We start from the raw sequence: 26,637 nt of genomic DNA on the forward strand, positions 1-26,637 counted from the left end.
ACCTATGAGTGCATACGAACATATGATCCTGGCGCCAGTTCAGCTGAACTGATACGATTGCGATATAGACCCGATTGTTCCACTCCTATACCGGATTATGCGTATTGGATTTTTTGTAAATTGCGGTATTTTTTAGTTTTTTATGATATGTTATGATGTGTATGTGATACATCTATGTTTACTCATTTTAAAGATTTACTAAAGATTTTATTTTGGATACAATACATACATGTGTCTGCCTGATATTGAGTAAACCCCCTACCAATTTCTCAATCTCTAGTTTCTATATTGTGAACTACAAAAATTGACTTATATACCATAAGAAGCAAAAAAAAAATTAAAATGCAACTGCGTTTTTGATGCGTTTCTGATGCATTTTTATTTTTTGTGTGTTTTTTTTTTTACAAATAGTTATCACCCTTGACCATCTAGACAATGAGTAGATGTCTATATGACTACATTTCTCAGATTAAAATGTTGGTTCAGAGGTAAATTAACAGAAAAAAAATATATGTGAAAATATAATGTTTCTAATTCCATTTATAATCACCTCGTTCTATTATGTTTTCTTTTTACTCTTTTGTGGTTCTTATTTATTTTTTACTTTAATTTTTTTTAAAAAGACGAGATTGAGGTGCTGGTAAACAGCCTGACCCCGATGTTGTGTCCAGGAAAGGCACCCACCCCAATACTACAGAAACCCGAAGAGCTCAATTTCCGCATTCAAACCGTTGGGGATCAAGGTCTCAAATTAAAATATCCTCCTAGATTCCAATCTTGACATGGAAGCTGTATGGTCCCCACCCTCCATGGTTTTTCACTTTTTGAAAGGCTATAAAGGTAAATGTTGACGGATCTTGGTTATGGATCTCTTTATAGTGTTTCGATAGAGAGTGTTGCTCAAAGCCCTTTTTAATGTTATTAATGTGTTCTGATATTCCTTTTTTGAAAAAATGTTTGGTACTGCCAATATATTGTTTCTTGCACGGACATTGTAGAATATAGATAACGTTCATTGAATTGCATGCCGAGTTGTCCTGGATCTCTAAATTTAATGAGTTTCTCGTAGATTGCACAATAAATCAATTGGTTATTGGAATGTTATGTTGAGTTTTTGTCTGATTCTTGTTTTCATTTTTATCCTGCATATGACCTTGATCAGAATCTGCTGGTGTATTATCTATGTCTTTTACCCCATATTAAAGATCCATTTTTTTATATCTAAATTCCTTTGTTTTTTTTTCGTAATTATTTCCTGTTCTTATTTATCAAATCCTCTGCATAGCCGTTCTTGCCATTCATTGAACTCATCATTTTGTATATAGGTGTCAATGATTTCTTTAATTTTGTCTATTTGACCCATTGTCTCTTCCAAAATATCTGCTCTCCTCTTGATTATCATTTGAACCAATAAAGTAGATTGTTTATTTACTTGTTAAATTCTTCGTTCATAAGGTATGATGCTTGGTTCTTGCTTAGCATCAGGCCTTTGGGTATCATACCACTTTCCAAATATTGGTTGAGGTATTTAACCCAAAGGAACAGGCTAAGATATAGCAAAAATCTCCCCTAAACACCAACAGATAACCCCTAGTGTGGGGTAGGTGTATACACAGAGAAGAAAAACAGGTAAATAATGGATTACACTAGGACTGCAGTATAATAGAGCAGGTAATACTCTGCCCAAGGCCACATCAGAAAAATGGTTAGGTGAGCGGTACGTGATACCATATGACTACGGCCAGACAGAAAATAGCACCCAGTCGTTCCAATGTACATAGAAATCGCTGCCAGAGACTAGACGTCACAGCCTAGACAGCACATATCATGTGCCTAGATAGCACGGCACAAAAGGTATGTGCTAGGGGAATTGTTTACCAAAGTAGGAGACGGCACCGTATAAGGTGAATATGGTTGATAACCTCCACCTATAGGGAATAAAAACGGTCATCACCTCTGAACACATGCACAAGCCCCTAACTGATTGATATACAGGCTCAATGTGTTTCAACTTCGAAGTATCATCGGGAGCCAGGAAATACAAACAAATAGGCTAAGAGGGTGGCCGCACTAGTACAGTGTGGTGTGGCGTCCGGCGCTAGTATGGCCGTGAGCGTGCGCACCACAAGACCAGCTGCTAAGGAGAAGAGCCCGCCCCCAAGGCAGAACAAGAAGCGCAGCTGCAGCCAGCCGGGAAGTAGGAGCAGGACAAGCCTCGCTAAGCTCCACCTCCCCAGCTAAGGCCCAGCATAGTATGGGCTTCCAGTGATGTAATGCAGACAGGTCAATGGGAATCCCAAGTGCCGAGAGATAAGTTGCAGGGGTGAGTGGAACAAAGGAACAAGGAAAGGGGAGAGGAGGGATGAGAAGGCAAAAAACATAATTGCAAGAAAAAGGACCAATATACATGAGCCCAGTGGCAAAGCCAATTACTATGAGCCCACTTGCATGGAATGAAGTCCACACAGCGAACGACATGGGGGTATATAAAGTAGCATGAAGACGAGGGGACTGCAGACAAGGATAAATGATGGCACAAGTGCATACGGTAGCCATACTAACAGGCTACTATATGAAACATGCAAAACTGATCTGCTTATTGAGCCCCCTCGGTTGCATGGTATTTAGTCTAAAGATCCATTGAGCTTTTTTCTGAAGGCTGACATGTTGCGCAATGGAGGTGTCCCTGTCATTGAGAACATCCCCAAGGTGTTCGCCAATCCTCCGTCTGATTTCACAGGCAGTCTTGCTGACATACTTCACCCCGCAAATGCAAGAGATCAAATAGATTAGTCCTGTAGTTCTGCAGTTAATGAAGGACCGTATATAGTATGTTTTATGTTTAGACATGCCTGTAAAACAGTCTTCAGTGCCAATAAAATCACAGGCCATGCAGTTGCCACATCTGAATGTACGGGTTAGACTGTGGGCTAACCAAGTGTGGGGGATGGATGACTCGTACTAACTATGTACTAAGCGGTCATGCAGGTTGCTACCCCCTCTAAATGTAATAGACGGGGCGGACCCAACCAGATGACCAATATCTGGGTCCGCCTGCAAAATGCCTCAAAACTGTCCCAGTATTTGTAACACCTCTTGGTGTGCAGGGTCGAATGTGCCCACAATGCGAATGGTACCTTTGGTCTCGTCACCACCGATTTCAGAGAGGGTCGTATCCTTGAATTTGGAGGCAAGAATACGTGTGCTTTGGAGGTTGATACTGAGCAATCCTCCTCTGAGAGTGAGAGAGATACTGACTCTAGCCAGGGCACGTCCTCCAGCAGGGGTACTCCGAGAGGAAATAGAAGGGCTCCAGAGGTAGATCTAGAGGTAACAACAGGGGGAATTTTTTAGGGAAAGGTCCCCCGGTGTCCAACTACCTCTTACGCAACAAGCGGGACAATTAGCCCCTCCCTCTCCCACCAGCTCTTCCAATATGGATTTACAGATTATCAACCTATCACAGAGACCTCTGACTTCCACTGAAAATAAGCTACTAAGCAAGGGACTTTCATTTGTCCCAATGCATGGGTTTAATTTGTTTGAGTGGGTAAAAGATCTGAAGCTGGTAGAAAATTAAAATGGAGAAAATTCTTTGCATCCCATGACCGCTGTCAGTGTGCGGAACTAGGGATTGACATCACAGATCTTCAAGACATCAGATCATTAGCTGACCTCTTAGAGGAGGGAGAAAGGGACTTAGGCCAGGGTCCATTCACCAGCCTTAAGCCACCATCCTTCAGAATGGCCCCCATCAATAACAATACCCCAATTTATATTTTCCTCAAAGTGGTCATTGATCAAATGACCGATTTGGAGGGACATAGAGGGAGATGTAATAACCTCACCAACTCTGAAACGGAAGCTCTTGATGCGGTAGAACGGGACCCCTCCATTATCATAAAACCATCCGATAAAGGGGGCAATATTGTCATTATGTATGAAAAGGACTATGTTGATATGTGCCAGACCATTCTGGGGGAGAAACAATGTTATCGCGTTATTCCCTCTAACCCACTCAAGGAACATCTCAAACTGCTACATCAAATATTGACGAGCGGTCTTAATGACGGTCTTATTAGTCAGACTAAATTCACATATTTGCTGCCCACACACCCTAAGGTAGCTGGCTTCTACTGTCTACCCAAAATCCACAGGGTAACAAATCCCCTCAAGGGTAGGCCTATAGTGCCAGTTACCGATAGTCTTGGGCACTTATGTGGATGTCATTCTGCGACCTTTCGTCATCTTGCTAACATCATACGTGCGGGACTGGATGGTGTATACATGGAGCCTGGAACATTCCTGGAAAGCTTGGACATGGAAGCGCTGTATAGTAGCATCCCTATCATCTAGGGATGTGAAAAGATCAGCGCATTTCTCAGTGAAAGAGGTACACAATTCTGTTCACACAATCAATTTGTGGTGTCCTTGTTGAAATTTATATTGGAAGACAATGTGTTCATGTTCTAATGTCGTCTCTTCCACCACCTCAGGGGCGTGGCCACGGCAGCCCCTGTGCCTCTTCGTATGCCAACTTATACCTGGGCTGGTGGGAGAGAGAGATCGTATTTGGTGAAGACATGGGAAAGTGGTCGGCCCTTATTGATCTCTGGGCCAGGTATATCGATGATATACTTATCTTTTGGATAATTACACTATTACATTTAGAAGGGGTCGCAACCTGCGTGACCGTTTGGTACATAGTCTGTACGAGTCCTCCATCCCCCACACTTGGTTAACTCACGGTTTAACTGGTACATTCAGATGTGACAACTGCGTGGCCTGTGATTTTATTGGCACTGGAAACTGTTTTACGGGCATGTCTAACCATAAAACATACCAAATACGGTCCATTAACTGCAGAACTACAGAACTAATCTATTTGATCTCTTGCGTATGTGGGCAAGACTGCCCGTGAATTCAGACGGAGGATTGGCAAACACCTTGGGGATGTTCGCAATGACAGGGAAACCTCCAACGCGACATGTGTTGACACATCATGACAGTGACGATAAGGTGCTGTGCTTTCAGGGGATTAAAAAGGTTCGGCCTTCTCTCCGTGGGCGCGATTTTGACAAATTCCTCTTTCAGAAAGAAGCTCATTGGATCTTTGACTAGATACCATGTAACCGAGGGGGCTCAATGAGCAGATCAGTTTTGCATGTTTCATATAGTAGCCTGTTGGTATGGTTACCGTATGCACTTGTGCCATCATTTATTCCTGTCTGCAGTCCCCTCATCTCCATGCTACTTTATATACTCCCATGTCGTTCGCTGTGTGGACTTATATTTATTCCATGCAAGTGGGCTCATAGTGATTGGTTTTGCCACTGGGCTCATGTTTATTGTTCCTTTTTCCTTGCTATTGTGTTTTTTGTCTTCCCCTCCCTCCTCTCCCCTTTTCTTGCCCCTTTGTTCCACTCACCCCTGCAACCTATCTCTCGCCACTTGAATTGATTCCCAATTACCTGTCTGCATGCTGGGCCTTAGCTGGGGAGGTGAAGCTTATCATGGCTTGTCCCACTCCTACTCCCCGGCTGGCTGCAGCGGCGCTTCTTGTTCCTCCTTGGGGGCTGGCTCTTCTCCTTATCAGCTGGTCTTGTGGTGGAAACGCTCATGGACATACTAGCACCGGACGCCGCACCACACTGTACTAGTGCGGCCACCCTCTTAGCCTATTTGTTTGTATGTCCTGGCTCCTGATGATACTTCAAAGTTGAAACGCATCGAGCCTGTATATCAATCAGTTAGTCTCTGGTGCCCCTGCTATGCGCCATTGTGCGCTACAACAATATATGTCTGGGCGGGGGGAGACTCGCTAGATGTGCGCTTGAATTACATGTCCCTGGATCAAGCCACACTTTGACTGTGGGACTATAGGCTTTTTTTAGGGCCTTGTGTATGTGTTCAGAGGTGATGACTGTTTATTCCCTATAGGTGGAGGTTATCAACCATATTCACCTTATATGGTGCCGTCTCCTACTCTTTTACACAACTCCCCTAGCACATACCTTTTGTACCGTGGTATACAGTCGTGGCCAAAAGTTTTGAGAATGACACAAATATTAGTATTCGCAAAGTTTGCTGCTAAACTGCTTTTAGATCTTTGTTTCAGTTGTTTCTGTGATGTAGTGAAATATAATTACACGCACTTCATACGTTTCAAAGGCTTTTATCGACAATTACATGACATTTATGTAAAGAGTCAGTATTTGCAGTGTTGGCCCTTCTTTTTCAGGACCTCTGCAATTCGACTGGGCATGCTCTCAATCAACTTCTGGGCCAATTCCTGACTGATAGCAACCCATTCTTTCATAATCACTTCTTGGAGTTTGTCAGAATTAGTGGGTTTTTGTTTGTCCACCCGCCTCTTGAGGATTGACCACAAGTTCTCAATGGGATTAAGATCTGGGGAGTTTCCAGGCCATGGACCCAAAATGTCAACGTTTTGGTCCCCGAGCCACTTAGTTATCACTTTTGCCTTATGGCACGGTGCTCCATCGTGCTGGAAAATGCATTGTTCTTCACCAAACTGTTGTTGGATTGTTGGAAGAAGTTGCTGTTGGAGGGTGTTTTGGTATCATTCTTTATTCATGGCTGTGTTTTTGGGCAAAATTGTGAGTGAGCCCACTACCTTGGATGAGAAGCAACCCCACACATGAATAGTCTCAGGATGCTTTACTGTTGGCATGACACAGGACTGATGGTAGCGCTCACCTTTTCTTCTGCGGACAAGCCTTTTTCCTGATGCCCCAAACAATCGGAAAGAGGCTTCATCGGAGAATATGACTTTGCCCCAGTCCTCAGCAGTCCATTCACCATATTTTCTGAGGAAGATCACCCTGTCCCTGATGTTTTTTTTGGAGAGAAGTGGCTTCTTTGCTGCCCTTCTTGACACCAGGCCATCTTCCAAAAGTTTTCGCCTCACTGTGAGTGCAGATGTGCTCACACCTGCCTGCTGCCATTCCTGAGCAAGCTCTGCACTGGTGGCACTCCGATCCCGTAGCTGAATCCTCTTTAGGAGACGATCCTGGCGCTTGCTGGACTTTCTTGGACGCCCTGAAGCCTTCTTAACAAGAATTGAACCTCTTTCCTTGAAGTTCTTGATGATCCTATAAATTGTTGCTTGAGGTGCAATCTTAGTAGCCACAATATCCTTGCCTGTGAAACCATTTTTATGCAATGCAATGATGGCTGCACGAGTTTCTTTGCAGGTCACCATGGTTAACAATGGAAAAACAATGATTTCAAGCATCACTCTCCTTTTAACAGGTCAAGTCTGCCATTTTAACCCATTCAGCCTGACATAATGATCTCCAGCCTTGTGCTTGTCAACATTCTCACCTGAGTTAACAAGACGATTACTGAAATTATCTCAGCAGGTCCTTTAATGACAGCAATGAAATGCAGTGCAAAGTTTTTTTTTTTGGGATTAAGTTAATTTTCATGGCAAAGAAGGACTATGCAATTCATCTGATCACTCTTCATAGCATTCTGGGGTATATGCAAATTGCTATTATAAAAACTTAAGCAGCAACTTTTCCAATTTCCAATATTCTCAAAAACTTTTGGCCACGACTGTATAGGCACATGATATGTGCTGTCTAGGCTGTGACGTCTAGTCTCTAGCAGCGATTTCTAGGTACATTGGAACGACTGGGTGCTATTTCCTGGCTGGCCGTAGTCATATGGTGTCAGGTAACCGCTCACCTAACCATTTTTCGGATGTGGCCTTGGGCAGAGTATTACCTGCTCAATTTTACTGCAGCCCCAGTGTAATCCAATTATTGACCTATTTTTCTCCTCTGTGTATACACCTACCCCACACTAGGGGTTATCTGTTGCTGTTTAGGGGAGATTTTTTGCTATATCTTAGCCTGTTCCTTTGGGTGTTTGCCTCCCCTTTTTTACCTTATACCATAATAAAGATTTATTATTTTGATTTTAGCATCTATTCCAGGCAGTGATACATATTAAGTTATTAGACGCACACCCTATTACTTTAGTCTGTGAATTGCTTTTGAGTCATTTGATCTCCCATTTTTGTCTCAATTATTTGTGTAATAAATTCTCTAAATCTCTAAATGTATCAACCATTGGTCTTATTCATGTTTCTAACAAGGTTGTGGACTCTTCAAATATATATATGTCTCTGATTTTCTACATTTGTTTTCAATACAGTTCCAGATGTTCATATTGCTGTGTGAGGGAGCACTGCTACGGGGTAATGGTAGTTGGAGAAATAGAAAGAAGATATAGCTGCTCGCCTCCTTCAGCTATTGGAACCAGGTGCTTTTGTTATCAGACTAACCCACAGTCCAGGCTAAGATCAAATGTGAATTTGCATATTTTTCTATATTATTAGGATCAGGGGCGTAGCTATAGGGGAAGCAGGGGAAGAGGCTGCTTTGGGGCCCAAACTCAGAAGGGGCCCACCCAGGAGAAGGACTAAAAGATTTTAATGTCAAGGCCCCCATAACATTATTATACAATGACGATATAGACAGTGACACCAGGCTCGGACTGTCCCACAGGGGTACAGGAGAATCCCACGGTGGGCCCCGGAGCACGGTGGGCCCCTAGTCTCCCACCCCCTGCACAAGTGGCACAGAACACATTAGATTTACTGCACTACATACATATATTCAATGTATAGCACCTCAACCAGCCTATGTTCATATAAAAAAATTGTTACATTATTTATTATATTTGAATGTATCCATAAGGTGTGCCCCCAAAATAAATTTTACTGGTGGGCCCTAGGTACCTTAGTCCGATACTGAGTGACAATGTAGGAAATGGATGGAGCAGCTACTGGGTTTGGTCTGAGAGAGTTATCATGACTAGCCACAAGAGTGGGGGTTTCACAGGAGAATGTGGTTGCGAAGAAGTTTCTTGGGGTGGGGCCCAATCAAAAATTTCTAGTTAAGCCACTGATTTGGATGTAGAGGCAAACTGACGGATAAGGCACAAAGATAAAAATGTTTAGTAAATCCTCCACAGTGGGTCCTTCAGAAATGAAGAGGTGCCTCACAGTCCAATATATCTCATATACATCCAATTCATCCGACTGCTCCAATTAATTAAATGATATCTGGAAATCAATTCATTATATTGTCACTTCATTAAAATCTCACTTTATTAAAATGTCACTGCTTCAGTATTAGGTTATCACTTTAGACACTGTACATAATTGTATGGAGTTTATGCATAAAATTAAAAATTATTTAGGTATATGAATCAGTGATTTTGGTAAATAATCAAGTATTTTAAATGATTGATCTCAGTTCATAAATTGAATAATCAGATGGTTGGTTCCTGTTCATAAATCACTGTCCATAATTATGTATACTTGATCACTGTTAATCACTGTTCAAAATTCATCAGTGTTCATAGTTCATCAAATATATATTTTATTCAGTTTGAGCATAATTAATAAATCGTGGTGTACCTCTCAAATAGTGATTAGTTAGGTATTACCGTAATGCTGGCTTCTGGGGAGGAAAACTCTGACTGGAGCTTTCATATCTCACTCCCTGATAGAGATGCCTGGTTCCTTGTATCGCGGTCAATAAAATAAAAATTTTAAGTGCAGTTCCAGGTGGTACCGTGCCTGTTAATATTATTCACATTCGATCTTAGCCTGCACTGTGGGCTAGTCTGATAACAAGAGCACCTGGTTTCAATTGCTGAAGGAACCAACTATTCTGATGCTGCCACCCGCCTGATGCCACACATCTGGTGCTAAGTGCTCCTTCTTACACCTACCATCATCAGCGGGTACTGTTATTGCCACTCACCTCCCCACTCTGTCACCGGGTCACTCTGTGGTCTCCTGATGCTGCTGCCACCTCCACACTATGTCACCTTGCCACTCTGTGGCATCCTGATGCTGCTGCCACCTCCACACTTTGTAACCGGGTCACTCTGCGGTCAATAAAATAAAAATTTTAAGTGCAGTTCCAGGTGGTACCGTGCCTGTTAATATTATTCACATTCGATCTTAGCCTGCACTGTGGGCTAGTCTGATAACAAGAGCACCTGGTTTCAATTGCTGAAGGAACCAACTATTCTGATGCTGCCACCCGCCTGATGCCACACATCTGGTGCTAAGTGCTCCTTCTTACACCTACCATCATCAGCGGGTACTGTTATTGCCACTCACCTCCCCACTCTGTCACCGGGTCACTCTGTGGTCTCCTGATGCTGCTGCCACCTCCACACTATGTCACCTTGCCACTCTGTGGCATCCTGATGCTGCTGCCACCTCCACACTTTGTAACCGGGTCACTCTGTGGTCTCCTGATGCTGCTGCCACCTCCACACTATGTCACCTTGCCACTCTGTGGCCTCCTGATGCTGATGCCACCTCCACACTCTGTCACCGGGTCACTCTGTGGTCTCCTCATGCTGCCGCCGCCTCCACACTAGGTCACCTTGCCACTCTGTGGCCCCCTGATGCTGCCGCCACCTCCATACTGTTATTATGCCGCTCTGTAAACTCCTCCTGATGCTGCTGCTGCCACCTCCACACTCTCATTGTGCCACTCTGTGGCCTCCTAATGCTGCTTCCACCTAACCACTATGTCATAGGGCCACTCTGTGGACTTCTCATGCTGTTCCCACCCTCCCCACTTCATGACTGGGCCACTATTTTGGCTGACATCATAATTTATTTGACCCTTCTTCTGATCTATCAGAAGGAAGGAAAAATGAGACGCACAACGGATTCTCTTTGTGTAGGAGCTGAAGGCCTGTATGGTCTCATTAGAATTGGCTTGTGGTTTGGTAGCCAAAAGCAGGAGTGGGTACAAAACACACTGTTGTTTTTTGGTTTAGCAATACTGATGGATTACTGACCAAAATGCTGACCGAGTGCAGGTGGATGCTCCACAGACAGGGTTCGTTTTTTGGGGGGTTATTGTTCTGACGGATCAGAGGAAGGGCAAAAAAATCAGTGACGTCAACACAAACTTACTGCTGACACCCTCTCAACTCTGTCGGGGGGCTTTACTGCTATAAGCGTTTAATATAACAGGTTCTGTAGACATTTATGTGGAATCAGTTGACGACAGTGTAAAAGGAGTGCACTTCTTCTTGATGCTAACATCGACCTGTAAGGCTGAGTTCATACTTGAGATATTTGGTCAGTTTAGACTGCTCAAATTAGTAAACTGTGCAGTGATTCTAAGAGAGATGCCTGTCATCTGCATGTCATACTGACTCACAGTATTATTTCACTACCACAGCAGACTCCCTATGCGTGTTACTGCAAGGAACTGTGTTCTACACCACTATAAAGCCTCTCTGCAGCCAATAAATAGCCGTTTTTAACTCGATAGAGTGGAGGTGGCAGCATCAGGATGCCACAGAGTGACAAGGTGACATAGTGTGGTGGTTTCAGCAGCATGAGGAGACCACAGAGTGACCAGGTGACAGAGTAGGGAGGTGGGTGGCAATAACAGTACCCACTGACGATGGTGGGTGTAAGAATGAGCACTTGGCATCAGATATGTGGCATCAGGGTGGCAGCATCAGAATAGTTGGAGAAATAGAAAGAATATATATAGGCTCACCTCTTTCAGCAATTGGAACCAGGTGCTCTTGTTATTAGACTACCCCACAGTCCAGGCTAAGATCAAATGTGAATATATTACCAGGCACTCTACCACCTGGAAGTACACTTAAAAATAGTATTTTATTGACCGCGATACAAGAAACCAGGCATCTCTATCGGGGAGTGAGATATGAAAGCTCCAGTCAGAGTTTTCCTCCCTAGAAGCCAGCATTACGGGAATACCTAACTAAATCACTATTTGAGAGGTACACCACGATTTATTAATTATGTTCAAACTGAAAAAATATATATTTGATGAACTATGAACACTGATGAATTTTGAACAGTGATTAACAGTGATCAAGTATACATAATTATGGACAGTGATTTATGAACTGGGATCAACCATATGATTATTCGATGTATGAACTGAGATCAATCAATTAAATTACTTGATTATTTAACAAAATCACTGATTCATATACCTAAATAATTTTAAATTTTATGCATAAACTCCATAGAAATATGTACAGTGTCTAAAGTGATAACCTTTTGCCCCCACCCTGTTTTATTGGAGGCGAAGGGTTATAAGAGCCGCACATATGGGACAAACGGAGTGATCATGATTAAGAACCGGGAGGTTCGAAACATGTCGATCTGATGGGAGGTGGAGGGAGGTGAAGTTTACTATGTTTTACCTCTCATGTGAATACTGGAATAAAGACGCAGCAACGTATGATCTATCCCGTGCTGGAACTTTTTCTTGTCATGCCTATGTGAAGAGCCGGCCTTGGCTTGGTCCGTGCACGAAAGAGTTGGGTGAGCAGGACTAATATATTTATTATTTGGACAATATCTATGCTATCTAATCAGCACTTTGATATGCCACACCTGTGAGGTGGGATGGATTATCTCGGCAAAGGAGTAGTGCTCACTAACACAGATTTAGACAGATTTGTGAACAATATATATTTGAGAGTAATAGGTCTTTTGTGTATGTAGAAAATGTTTCAGATCTTTGAGTTCAGCTCATGCAAAATGGGAGCAAAACTTAAAGTGTTGCGTTTATATTTTTGTTCAGTATATATATTGTAGGAAGGCGCAAGAGTCCGTCATTGACAGAAGGTATGTGTCACCGAGATTCCTGGCCCCGGTGAGGTAAGAGCCGGTAGTTTCATGTGTCAGCAGCAGCTAGTGCTGACTGACATAGTTTTGCTATTTAGTATGACTGTAAAGCCAATCCGGGCCAGCTCTTACTGGGAGCAGCCAAAGTGTGGGGTGGGTGGCTGCTCCCCACGTTCCAGGCTTAGTTTTGGTTTGGGCTATAAAACACAGGCAGCACTGTCAGGTGGTAGGGATTTACTCCTCTCTGACAGTAAAGCTCTGTCAGTCTCTGTGTTGGGACCTGGGAGTTTGGGCCTGGGTAAAGGCCTGGGTAAAGGCCTGCTACCTTGTTGGCGTGAGAGCAGGTGGTTTCTGCTATGTCCAAGGACTTCTGCAATGCTGCATGGTGTGAAAAAACACCAGGCTCCAGGTGACTGATTTTCCTTGAAACTGACTTTTTGTTTTTCTTATCCTTATGTGTGAATAAACACTAAACTGTTTAAGTTAAAATGTTGCCTCTATACTGCGTCCGCAAGCCTGTCTATCAGAGAAAATCCCAACAATTGGTAGAGCATGTGGGCAAACGCAGTAAGGCAGGCCTGAAGGCCGAAAAGTTTTTGTTTTCCCCGCCACAAGTGCATGTCCTACATTAAGCCGGCAAGGTTACAACCCATGTCCCCTGACAAAATGGAGGCGGTCGTGAAGGCCCTCGTGGAGGCTAACTTGCAGCAGCTGGAGGCTAACAAGCAGCATCAGGAAACTAACCAGCTGCTATTGCAACATGTGATGGCATTGCAAGCGCAGGAGCATCCCTGAACGTCCACAATTCCCGGAAAGCTGTCCTTGCGGCGATCCCTGAGATGACCCCCTCGGATGACGTCGAGACCTATCTGGCAGTGTTCGAAAAGGTGGCCGTGAAGGAAAAGTTACCCCAAGACCAGTGGGCTGAGGTCGTCGCTCTGTTCCTGGCGTCTGGACCCCAGCAAGTTTTTTTCGATCTCCCCGATGATCAAGCGGCCGACTGCCTGACTGTAAAAGGTGAGATCCTGGCAAGACTGGGGGTGAATGTGTTGGTCCGGGCCCAGCGAGTGCATCAGTGGGAATTTAACCCGGTTGAACCCGCCAGACCGCATTATTATGACCTTTTACACAGTTTGCTAAAATGGCTGAAGTCTTACGTACTGACCCCCACTGCTATGCTGGACCATCTCTTGGCGGATGTGTTCTGGAGGGCTTTGCCGTACCCCCTCCAGCACTGGATCGGCCAGGTGTCTCCGGGTAATGCCTTGGAGATGGTCAACCTGGTGGAGCGCTACTAGGCCACCAGAAATCTACAGGGTTTTTTTTGGGAGGGGGCCAGTCAAACCCTAGAAATCTCCACCCCAGACCTGGCGGCAGGTGCCAGCCAAACCCACCCGGGACGTATTCCCTGTAGACCCAGCTCTGGTGGTCTTCTGGTGATGTCAGGAGCCTGGACACATAAGGGCTGACTGTCTCCATCGGGGTTTACCCATGGACACCAACTATGGCTACCGCCACTCACTATATGCCAGGAAGTTGTGTGCCACAGGAACCTTCGAGACTATAGACAATAGCCACCTGTGCCAGGTGGAAGTGGGGGACACTCTGGTGGTGGCTATGATGGATTCAGGGAGCCTGATGTCCCTGGTAAGAGCTGCCCTGGTGCAGCCCGCCGAGTATACTGGCCGAAAGATCGGCGTAGTGTGTATTCATGGAGACTTAAAGGACTATCCCACCACCTTGGTCTCTCTATCAACGATGGCCGACAGGTGGACTTATGAGGTGGCCGTCATCACAAAATTAAAATATGAACTCATAATTGGGAGAGACTTCCCCGGTTTCCCGGCACTATGGGCGGATACGAAAGTTACCGATACCGGGAGACAGACGTAAAATCGAATTTTGGTACAGCACAGCACCAGGACCCGACTCTATCCTGAGCCTGGGAGAATGTGGTAGCAGTTGAGGGTGAGCGGCAGCAACCGGGGGCTGAGTCTATGTTCTTCCGTTTTGTTGTTCAACAGGAGATGCTGTACTAGGTAAATCAACTACGGGGTGAGCATATTGAACAGCTGGTGGTGCCCAGGGTGTATCACAAGCTTGTGTCGGAGTTAGCCCACCAACATGTTCTTGGTGGACACCTGGGCCAGCAGAAAAAGCAGTGCCGGATTCTACAGAAGTTCTTCCAACACATCTTGTTCATCCTCGACTACGCCACTCGGTACCCGAAGGCGGTGCCACTGCGTCATACATCAGCCAAACTCATAGCTAAGGAGTTAATGGAGATGTTTTCTCGAATGGGTCTGCCTAAGGAGGTTCTGAGTTCTGACTAACCAAGGGACCCCATTTATGTCCAAGTTCATGAGGGAACTCTGTACGTTACTACACGTAAAGCAGTTACGGACGTCCGTGTATCATCCGCAAACGGATGGCCTGGTAGAGAGGTTTAATCAAACATAAAAAAATATGTTAAAAAGAGCGGTCTCTAAGGATGGGAGGGACTGGGACCTTCTTCTGCTCTATCTCATGTTCGCAGTGCGAGTAGTGCCCCAGGACTCTACTGGGTTCTCGCCCTTCGAACGTCTATACGGCAGACACCCTCGCAGTCTGTTGTACGTGGCCAAAGAGGCGTGGGAACAACAACCCACACCGCACAAAAGTGTTGTTGAATACGTCACCCAGATGCAAGGATGGATAGAAACAGTGTTACATCTGGTTAGGGAGGATATGGAGGCAGCACAGCGAGCCTAGAGTAGGATCTATAATCACCAGGCTCGGGTCCGGAACTTTAACCCGGGTGATCGGGTGTTGGTTCTGGTACCGACTGTAGACAATAAGTTCCTAGCTAGGTGTCAGCGAGGAGTCAAAAAAGTTAATGGGCCAGTCCGATAGTCTTAATACCCAAGCCGGATGGGACATTGCGGTTCTGTAACGACTTTCGCAAACTAAATGAGGTGTCCAAGTTTGACGCATATCCCATGCCTTGAGTAGATGAGCTTATTGAGAAGTTAGGCCAAGCCCGGTATTTTTCTGTGTTGGACCTCACCAAAGGGTACTGGCAGATACCCTTGACGGAGGCTGCCAAGGAAAAAAACGGCTTTCATCACACCAGAGGGGCTGTATCAGTACAAGGTATTACCCTTTGGTCTACATGGCGCTCCTGCCACGTTTCAAAAGCTAATGGACGTTGTACTACGCCCACATCGTTGGTACGCTTCGGCGTACCTGGATGATATCGTTATCCATAGCACCGACTGGGAAAGTCACCTATCTAAAGTAAAGGCTGTAGTGGACTCCCTTAGGAAGGCTGGCTTAACCGCTAACCCAAAAAATGCTCGATAGGGTTAGAAGAGACCAAGTACCTGGTGTATGTAATTGGGCACGGAATGATCAAATCTCAGGTGAAAAAAATTGAGGCAATTAGGAATTGGCCCTGACCTGTCACTACTCGGCAAGTAAAGTCGTTCCTGGGTATGGTGGGGTACTATATGAGGTTTGTCCCCAATTTTGCTACAGTCACCGCACCATTGACAGGCCTTTTGAAGGGACGCAAGTCAGTGACGGTTCAGTAGAATGAACAGGCGGAAAAGGCTTTCTCCGCTTTGAAGTCTGCCCTGTGAGGGAATTTGTGGTACAGATCAATGCCTCTGAAGTAGGCCACAGAGCTGTAGTCTCTCAGGACATCAATGGGGAAGAACATCCTGTTGTTTTCCTGAGTCGAAAGCTTACCCCAGCTGAAAGTAGGTACAGTATAGTGGAGAGAGAGTGCCTGGCCATCAAATGGGCACTCGAGTCTCTCCGCTATTATCTGTTGGGGACAAAGTTCCGTCTTGTGATCGACCACTCCCCTCTCAAGTGGATGAGCCAAACCAAAGAGAGAAATGCTCGGGTCACCAGATGGTTCTTGTCGTTACAGAACTTCAAGTTCTCAGTGGAACACAGGACAGGCAGCTTACAGGGAAATGCGGATGCCCTGTCCCGGGTACACTGTCTGGCAAGTGTTCACCCCCTCAGGGTTGAACAAAGAGGGGAGGTATGTAGGAAGGCGCAAGTGTCCGTCATTGACGGAAGGTATGTGTCACCGAGATTCCTGGCCTTGGTGAGGTAAGAGCCGGTAATTTCATGTGTCAGCAGCAGCTAGTGTTGGCTGACATGGTTTTGCTATTTAGTATGTCTGTAAAGCCGATCTGGGCCGGCTCTTACTGGGAGCAGCCAAAGTGCAGGGTGGGTGGCTCTCCCCACGTTCCAGGCCGGGTTTTTACTGGCCTATATTAAACCCGGCCAGCAGTCTCAGCTGGGTGTGGTTTTCTCCTCTCTGACAGTGGAGCGCTGTCAGTCTCTGTGTGTTTGGGAACTGAGAACTTTCCTGGGAGTGAAAGAAGCCACATCTCACTGAGAGACGCCTGCTGGGAAACAGGCCCTAAAGCCTGCTGTGGACTGCGGGTAGAAAAACTGGGCTCGTTGCGCTGCCTCCATATGCTCTCTAACCAGAGATAAAACTGTTTCTATCCGTCCCTGCTTCTGGGTGACGTACTCAACCTCACTTTTGTGCGGTGTGGGTTGTTGTTCCCACGCCTCTTTGACCACTTCCAACAGACCGCGAGGGTGTCTGCCGTATAGCAGTTCGAAGGGCGAGAACCCACTAGAGGCCTGGGGCACCTCTCGCACTGCGAACATGAGATAAAGCAGATGAAGGTCTCAGTCCCTCCCATCCTTAGACACCAGTCTTTTAACATATTTTTTAATGTTTTATTAAACCTCTCTACCAGGCCATCTGTTTGCGGATGATACGCGGACGTCCGTAGCTGTTTTATGTGGAGCAACTTACAGAGTTCCCTCATGTACTTGGACATAAATGGGGTCCCTTGGTCAGTCAGAACCTCCTTAGGCAGACCCACTCGAGAAAACATCTCCATTAACTCCTTAGCTATGAGTTTGGCTGATGTATGACGCAGTGGCGCCACTTCCGGGTACCGAGTGGTGTAGTCAAGGACAACCAAGATGTGTTGGTGCCCTCTAGCGGACTTCGGCACCGGGCCTATAAGATCCATAGCGATTCGCTCAAATGGGACCTCGTTAATCGAGAGGGGTACCAGGGGACTACGGAAATGTGGCTGGGGGCTCGTTATCTGGCAGGTTGGGCAAGACTTACAATATTCTTCTACCTCTCTGAACACACCGGGCCAGTAAAACCATTGTAGTATCGGGTACTGGGTTTTCTGCATTCCCAGATGACCCCCGAGAACATGCTGGTGGGCTAATTCTAACACGAGTTTGCGATAAGCCTGGGGCACCACTAACTGTTCACAATGGATTCACCTTGCAACCGGTTTACCCGATACAACATATCTTGATGAACCACAAAACGGGGAAACACTGACTCTGCCCCCGGTTGTTGTGGATCCCGATCTATTATTAATACATTTTCCCAGGCCCGGGAATGGGTTGGGTCCCAGTGTTGTGCAGTACCAAAATTATCCCTGGAGACATTGAGGTCTGCCAGCTCAGGACCCGGCGGCAAGTCCTTCATGTCTCCCACGATCACTCTTAACGGGGTTGTCTCTCCCTCTTCCACCGAAGTGGGGGTCACCACTACCGCTGGCCCTTCGGACTCAGTTTCCCAGGGTTCGGGTTCCCCCCTGAGCTGGGCCATTCTGCTAGGGTTACGTCTGTCTCACGGGTATCGGTAACTTTCCGGCCATACTGTAATTTTGTGGCGACGGCCACCTCATGAGTCCACCTGCTGGCCACCATTGATAGAGAGACCAGGGCGGTGGTATAGTCCATTAAGTCTCCATGAATGCACATAACGCTGACCTTTCGGCCAGTATACTCGGCGGGCCGCACCAGGGCAGCTCTTACCAGGGACACCAGGCTCCCTGAATCCAGCAGTGCCACCGCCAGAGTGTCCCCCACTTCCACCTGGTACAGGAGGCTATTGTCTATAGTCTCTGAGGTTCCTGTGGCGCATAGCTTCCTGGCATACAATGAGTGGTAGTAGCCATAGTTGGTATTGATGGGTTTACCTCAATGGGGACAGTCGGCCCTTATGTGTCCAGGCTCGTGACACCCCCAGAAGACCACTGTGGCTGGGTCTGCATGGGGTACATCCCGGGCGGGTTTGGCTGGCACTAGCCGCCGGGTCTGGGGTGGAGATTTCTGGGGTTTGACTGGCCCCCTACCAAAAGAACCCCCCTGGAGATTTCTGGTGGCCTCGTAGCGCTCCACCAGGTCGACCATCTCTAAAGCATTACCAGGAAACACCTGGCCGATCCAGTGCTGGAGAGGGTACGGCAAAGCCCTCCAGAACACATCCGCCAACAGACGGTCCAGCATAGCATTGGGAGTCAGTATGTCAGGCTGCAGCCATTTTTGCAACCGGTGTAGCAGGTCATAATATTGTGGTCTGGCGAGTTCAGCAGGGTTGAATTCGCACTGATGCACTCGCTGGGCCCGGACCAACACATTCACCCCTAGTCTCACCAGGATCTCACCTTTTACGGTTGTGTAGTCTGCCGCTTGATCATCGGGGAGATTGAAAAAAAACTTGCTCGGGTCCAGGTGCCTAAATGGAGCGACGACCTTAGCCCACTGGTCTCAGGGTAACTTCTCCCTCACGGCCACCTTTTCGAACACTGCCAGATAGGTCTTGACGTCATCCGAGGGGGTCATCTTAGGGATCTTGCACGGACAGCTTTCCGAGCATTGCGGACGTTCTGGGAAGCTCCTGCCGCTTGCAACACCATCACATGTTGTAATATCAGCTGGTTAGTTTCCTGCTGCTGCTTGTTAGCCTCCTGCTGCTGCAAGTTAGCCTCCACGAGGGCTTTCATGACCGCTTCCATTTTGTCAGGGGACACGGGTCATAACCTTGCCGGCTTAATATAGGACATGCACTTGTGCCCGGGAAAGCAAAAAAAAACTTTTCAACCTCACTGCATTTACCCGCATCCTCCACCAATTGTGGGGATTTGCTCTGGTAGACAGGCTAGCGGACGCAGTACAGAGGCAACCACAAAGTGTTTAACTTAAACAGTTCAGTGTTTTATTCACACATAAGGAAAAACAAAAAGTAATGATTTGCAGTCTTGGTGTTTGTTCACACCATAAAAAGTTCACAGAATAAAAGCCTTCACCTGGTCAGCAGTTTTTTTCTACCCGCAGTCCACAGCAGGCTTTAGGGCCTGTTTCCCAGCAGGCGTCTCTCAGTGAGATGTGGCTTCTTTCACTCCCAGTAAAGTTCTCAGTTCCCAAACACACAGAGACTGACAGCGCTCCACTGTCAGAGAGGAGAAAACCACACCCAGCTGAGACTGCTGGCCGGGTTTAATATAGGCCAGTAAAGACCTGGCCTGGAACGTGGGGAGAAGCCACCCACCAAGCACTTTAGCTACTCCCAGTAAGAGCTGGCCCGGATTGGCTTTACAGCCATACTAACAGCAAACTGTTTCAGTCAGCACTAGCTGCCGCTAACACTCAAAACTACTGGCTCTTACCTCACCAAGGCCAGGAATCTCGGTGACATATACCTTCCGTCAATGACGGACCTTTGCGCTTTCCTAAATTATATATATATAGATGTTTACTTATTCAGTTTATCTATTATGATACTGGACAATTATGATGCCACAATACAAGGCACTTATTAATGTATTGTGATTAGAGTTGAGCGGACACCTGGATGTTCGGGTTCGGCAGGTTCGGCCGAACTTGAAAAAAAGTTCGGGTTCGGGACCCGAACTTGACCCCAAACCCAAACCCCATTGAAGTCAATGGGGATCCGAACTTTTGGGCACTAAAATGGCTCTAAAATAGTCCTGGGAAAGGGCTAGAGGGCTGCAAAAGGCATCAAAATGTGCTTAAGAGCATGGCAACTGTTCTGCAAACAAATGTGGATAGGGAAATGATTTTAAATAACGTAAAATACAGAAAATTTTAAAATAACAATCTGGATCTAGAAGTAGGAAGTTGAGGAGGCGGTGGATGGGTGGATGTGGCGGTGTAGGTTGACATAGCGGTGTAGGTGGAAGCGGCAGTGAAGGAGGAATAGGTAGCCAACACTGATTTTGTTATTTTTTTTATTGGGGTATCCCCCAAAATAAAACAAAGAATAAGTGCACTTGAGTACAAGTAGGGATGGTTGAGGCTGGTATAAATGTCTATTCTGCACAAGGTACGGACAAGTCCTGTGGGATCCATGCCTGGTTCATTTTGATAAACGTAAGCTTGTCCACATTGGCTGTGGCCTGTGATAATGCTGTGCTAAACACATGTTCACACTATACACTGGCTGCAGGGCAGGTCAGCACCTCCAAGGCTGATAAAGCTTTTCCACATTTGGGCCATGCTAACCCTGCCTTCTCAGGTGCTGGCGGTGCCCCAGTTGCGTTGGCGACCTCTTCCTCCTCCTCTGCCTTCCCCTTGTGCTTCCACTGTGCCCCCGCTGTCAGGTGGGAATGCCATCAGCAGCGTGCGCTTGTAGTCGCGCATCTTCCGATCAGTAACGGATGTTTTTACTAAATTTAGTTCCCTGTCAGCAATGCAAAGCAGGGGTTCATTCACAGCAAAATGGGGTTCATGTCAGCCAGCAATAGAACAGAGGATTTTGAGAGATTTAGGCCCCTGTCAGCAATGTAGAGCAGGGGTTTATTAATGGCAAAAGGGGTTCATGTCACTAAAATTGGCACCTTTTTTTACATTAAAATGGCTCTAAAATAGTCCTTGAAAAGGCTAGAGGGGTGTAAAAGGTGAAAAATGTGCTTAAGAGCATGGCAACTGCTCTGCAAACAAATGTGGATAGGGAAATAACTTAAAATGAAATAAAATAACTAAAAATTACTAATTATTAACCCGCAACTCAGAGAAGGGGGTGGATATGGAGTCGGAGGTTGAGGAGGCGGTGAATGTGGTGTTGTAGGTGGAGGCAGCAATGGAGGAGGAACAGGTAGCCAACAATGTTTTTTTCTATTTTTTATTGGGGGGTAGGGAGCCCCCAAAATATTGGGACAAATAAAAAAAAAGAAAACAAAGAATCATTGCACTTGAGTACAAGAATGTATGTTTGATGGTGGTATAAATGTCTATTCTGCACAAGGTACAGACAAGTCTTGTGGGATCCAAGCCTGGTTCATTTTAATGAACGTGAGCTTGTCCACGTTGGCTGTGGACAGGCGACTGCGTCTGTCTGTAATGATGCCTCCTGCCGTGCTAAATACACGTTCAGAGAGTACACTGGCTGCAGGGAAGGCCAGCACCTCCAAGGCATACAGGGCAAGCTCTGGCCATGTGGACAATTTGGAGACCCAGAAGTTGAATGGGGCAGAACCCTCAGTCAGTACGTGTAGTCTTGTGCACAGGTACTGTTGCACCATGTTGTTCATGTTGTTCAAATGCTGCCTCCTGCTAACAAGCTCCATATCAGCAGTTGGGGCCGGTTGTTGCGGCGAGGTGACAAAGCTTTTCCACATGTCGACCATGCTAACCCTGCCTTCTGAGGTGCTGGTGCTGACACAGCTGCGTTGGCGACCTCTTCCTCCTCCCCTGCCTTCGCCTTTTGCTTCCACTTGTCCCCCGGCGTCAGTCGGGAATTCTCTCAGGAGTGCGTCTATCAGCGTGCGCCTGTAGTCGCGCATCTTCCGATCAGGCTCCAGTGAGGGAATTAAGGAGGGCACATTGTCTTTGTAACGGGGATCCAGCAGGGTGGCCACCCAATAGTCAGCACACGTTAAAATGTGGGCAACTCTGCAGTCGTTGCGCAGGCACTGCAGTATGTAGTCACTCATGTGTGCCAGGCTGCCCAGAGGTAAGGACAAGCTGTCCTCTGTGGGAGGCGTATCGTCTGCGTCCTCCGTATCCCCCCTGCCACGCACCAGTGATGGGCCCGAGCTGCTTTGGATGCCACCCCGCTGTGAACATGCTTCATCCCCATCCTCCTCATCCTGCTCCTTCTCGTCCTCCAGTAGTGGGCCCTAGCTGGCCAAATTTGTACCTGGCCTCTGCTGTTGCAAAAATCCTCTTTCTGAGCCACTTTCTGAGCCACCTGAAAGTGTTAGAGATGACCCCTTTTCCTCCTCCTCATCCGGTGCCACATCCTCTTCCATCATCGCCCTAAGAAGTGGTATTGTAACACTGATAACGGCGTCATCGCCACTGGCCATGTTGGTGGAGTACTGAAAACAGCTCAACAGGGCACACAGGTCTCGCATGGAGGCCCAGTCATTGGTGGTGAATGCTGTTCCGCAGTGCGACTGACCCGTGCGTGCTGCAGCTGAAACTCCACTATGGCCTGCTGCTGCTTGCACAGTCTCTCCAGCATGTGCAAGGTGAAGTTCCACCTGGTGGGCACGTCACATATGAGGCAGTGGGCGGGAAGGCCGAAGTTACACTGCAGCGCTGACAGGCGAGCAGCAGCAGGATGAGAACGCCGAAAGCGCGCCCGACGGCCCGCACTTTATGCAGCAGCTCAGACATGTCGGGGTAGTTGTGAATGAATTTCTGCCCCACCAAATTCAGCACATGCGCCAGGCAAGGGATGTGCGTCAAACCGGCTAGTCCCAGAGCAGCAACGAGATTTTGCTCATTATCGCACACCACCAGGCCGGGCTTGAGGCCCACTGGCAGCAACCACTCGTCGGTCTGTTGTTCTATACCCCGCCAAAACTCCTGCGCAGTGTGGGGTCTGTCCCCCAAACACATCAGTTTTAGAATGGCCTGCTGACGTTTACCCCTGTCTGTGCTGAAGTTGGTGGTGAAGGTCTGTCGCTGACCGGCTGAGAAGGTGGTAGAAGAGGAGGAGGAAGCCGAGTAGGAAGAGGAGGCAACAGGAGGCAAAAAATTATGCCCTGCGATCCTTGGCGGCGGAAGGACGTGCGCCAAACAGCTCTCCGCCTGGGGCCCAGCCGCCACTACATTTACCCAGTGTGCAATTAGGGAGATATAGCGTACCTGGCTGTGCTTACTGGTCCACGTATCTGTGGTTAGGTGGACCTTGCCACAGATGGCGTTGCGCAGTGCACACTTGATTTTATCGATACTTGGTTGTGCATGGAGGGAATGGCTCTCCTGGAGAAGTAGTGGCGGCTGGGACAGCAAGCGACATGAGCTGTTTGAAGCTGTCTATCTCCACCAGCCTGAATGACAGCATTTCAAAGGCCAGCAGTTTAGAAATGCTGGCATTCAGGGCCAGGGATCGAGGGTGGCTAGGTGAGAATTTACTCTTTCTCTCAAAGGTTTGTGAGATGGAGAGCTGAACGCTTCCGTATGACATGGTGGAGATGCTTGGTGACGGAGCTGGTGTTGTTGGTGGCACATCCTCTGTTTGCTGGGCGGCAGGTGCAACGTTCCTCCAGAGGCGGAGGAAGAGGCAGAAGCAGCAGCAGGGAGCAGGAGGGCCCCGAGCCCTTTCTTGGTTTTGAAGGTGCTCACTCCACTGCAGCCCGTGTCTCTCATGTAGATGCCTGGTCATGCAGGTTGTGCTAAGGTTCAGAACGTTAATGCCTCGCTTCAGGCTCTGATGGCACAGCATGCAAACCACTCGAGTGTTGTCGTCTGCACATTGTATGAAGAAGTGCCATGCCAGGGAACTCCTTGAAGCTGCATTTGGTGTACTCGGTCCCTGGTGACGGTGGCCAGTAGCAGGCGAACTGTTTTGGTGACTGCTGCTCTGCTTTTGCACCCTGCTCCCTGCTTTTGCTATGCTGTTGGCTCGGTCTCACCACTGCCTCTTCCTTCGAACTCTGAAAGTCAGTGGCACGACCTTCATTCCATGTGGGGTCTAGAACCTCATCGTCCCCTGCATCGTCTTCCACCCAGACTTCCTCCCTGACATCCTTTTTCGGTCTGCACACTGCAGAAAGACGCAGCAGTTGGCACCTGTGTTTCGTCATCATCAGAGATATGCTGAGGTGGTATTCCCATGTCCTTATCAGGAAACATAAGTGGTTGTGCGTCAGTGCATTCTATCTCTTCCCCCCCTGGGGAAGGGTTAGGTGGATGCCCTTGGGAAACCCTGCCAGCAGAGTCTTCAAACAGCATAAGAGACTGCTGCATGACTGGAGGCTCAGACAGGTTCCCCGATATGCACGGGGGTGATGTGACAGACTGATGGGCATGGGTTTCAGGCGCCACCTGTGCGCCTTCTGCAGAAGACTGGGTGGGAGATAATGTAAACGTGCTGGATCCACTGTCGGACACCCAATTGACTAGCGCCTGTACTTGCTCAGGCCTTACCATCCTTAGAACGGCATTATGCCCGACCAAATATCGCTGTAGATTCAGGCGGCTACTGGGACCTAAAGTAGTAGGTTCAGTAGGACGTGTAGCTGTGGCAGAACGGCCACGTCCTCTCCCTGCACCAGAGGCTCCATCAACACCACCACCACGACCATGACCTCGTCCCTTATTAGATGTTTGCCTCATAGTTAGCGTTTACAAAGCAAAGTAAAAAGTGGTTAAGTCTGTTAAAAAAATGTAACCGCCAATAAAAACCCTGATGTAGGGTATTGCACCCAATTTTTTAACTCTATATGACAGCGGTATTTGTGGCCTAAATGTGATACTCACTTATGCACGTGTAATCACAGATGTGCAGTATATCAGAGGCTTTTTTCACCCCAGTAACCAAAAAGGCGTATTTCTGGCCTAAATGTGACACTCACTTATGCATGTGTAATCCCAGATGTGCAATATATTAGAGGCTTTTTTTCATCCCAGTAACCAAAAAGGTGTATTTCTGGCCTTAATGTGACAATCACTTATGCATGTGTAATCACAGATGTGCAGTATATCAGAGGGTTTTTTCACCCCAGTAAGCCAAAGCAGGATTTCTGGCCTTAATGTGACAATCACTTATGCACGTGTAATCACAGATGTGCAGTATATCAGAGGGTTTTTTCACCCTAAACAAAAAGCTGTATTTCTGTCCTAAATGTGACAGTCACTTATGCACGTGTAATCCCATATGTGCAATATATGAGAGGCTTTTTTCACCCCAGTATGCCAAAGCCGTATTTATGGCCTAAATGTGACAGTCACTTATGCTTGTCTAATCCCAGATGTGCAGTATATTAAAGGGTTTTTTCACCCCAGTAACCAAAAAGCTGTATTTCTGTTCTAAATGTGACAGTCACTTATGCTTGTCTAATCCCAGATATGCAGTATATTACAGGCTTTTTTCACCCCAGTACCCAAAAAGCTGTATTTCTGTCCTAAATGTGACAGTCACTTATGCTTGTCTTATCAGAGATGTGCAGTATATTAGAGGGTTTTTTTTCACCCCAGTATGCCAAAGCTGTATTTCTGGACTTGCAGATAGCCTATGCTGGTGCACTATCGTTGCATAAAATTGCTGCCAATCAAGTATTGATATTGATGAAATGAAGAAAAAAAGTTCGTTTTCAGCAGTAGTTGGCTCAGGGCAGGCTTAAAAAAATTGTGCACTGCACCCACAAAACACTTTTTTGGCTGAGTACATAAACCAGTTCTTGATAAGATCACTCCCTGATCTCTCCCTCACAGCAGCTGCAGCCTCTCCCTACACTAATTAGAGCAGAGTGATGGGCGGCGCTAAGTGACTCCAGCTTAAATAGAGGCTGTGTCACATGCTGCAGTTGGCCAATCACAGCCATGCCAATAGTAGGCATGGCTGTGATGGCCTTTTGGGGCAAATAGTATGATGCTTGTTGATTGGCTGCTTTGCAGCCTTTCAAAAAGCACCATAAAAATCGCCGAACATCGAACCCGAACTTTTACGTAAATGTTCGGGTTCGGGGCCGGGTGCTGAAAAACCTAAAGTTCAGTACGAACCTGAATTCGGGTTCGCTCAACTCTAATTGTGATTGTCCATAATGCCTCCTTTGCTGGCTTGATTCATTTGTCCAACACATTATACACTGCTTATTTCCAGGGGTTACAACCACCCTGTAATCCAGCAGCGGTGGCCGTGCTTGCACACT

The sequence above is a fragment of the Bufo gargarizans genome, chromosome 9 (assembly GCF_014858855.1).
Source record: "Bufo gargarizans isolate SCDJY-AF-19 chromosome 9, ASM1485885v1, whole genome shotgun sequence".
NCBI classification, from domain to species: Eukaryota; Metazoa; Chordata; class Amphibia; order Anura; family Bufonidae; genus Bufo; species Bufo gargarizans.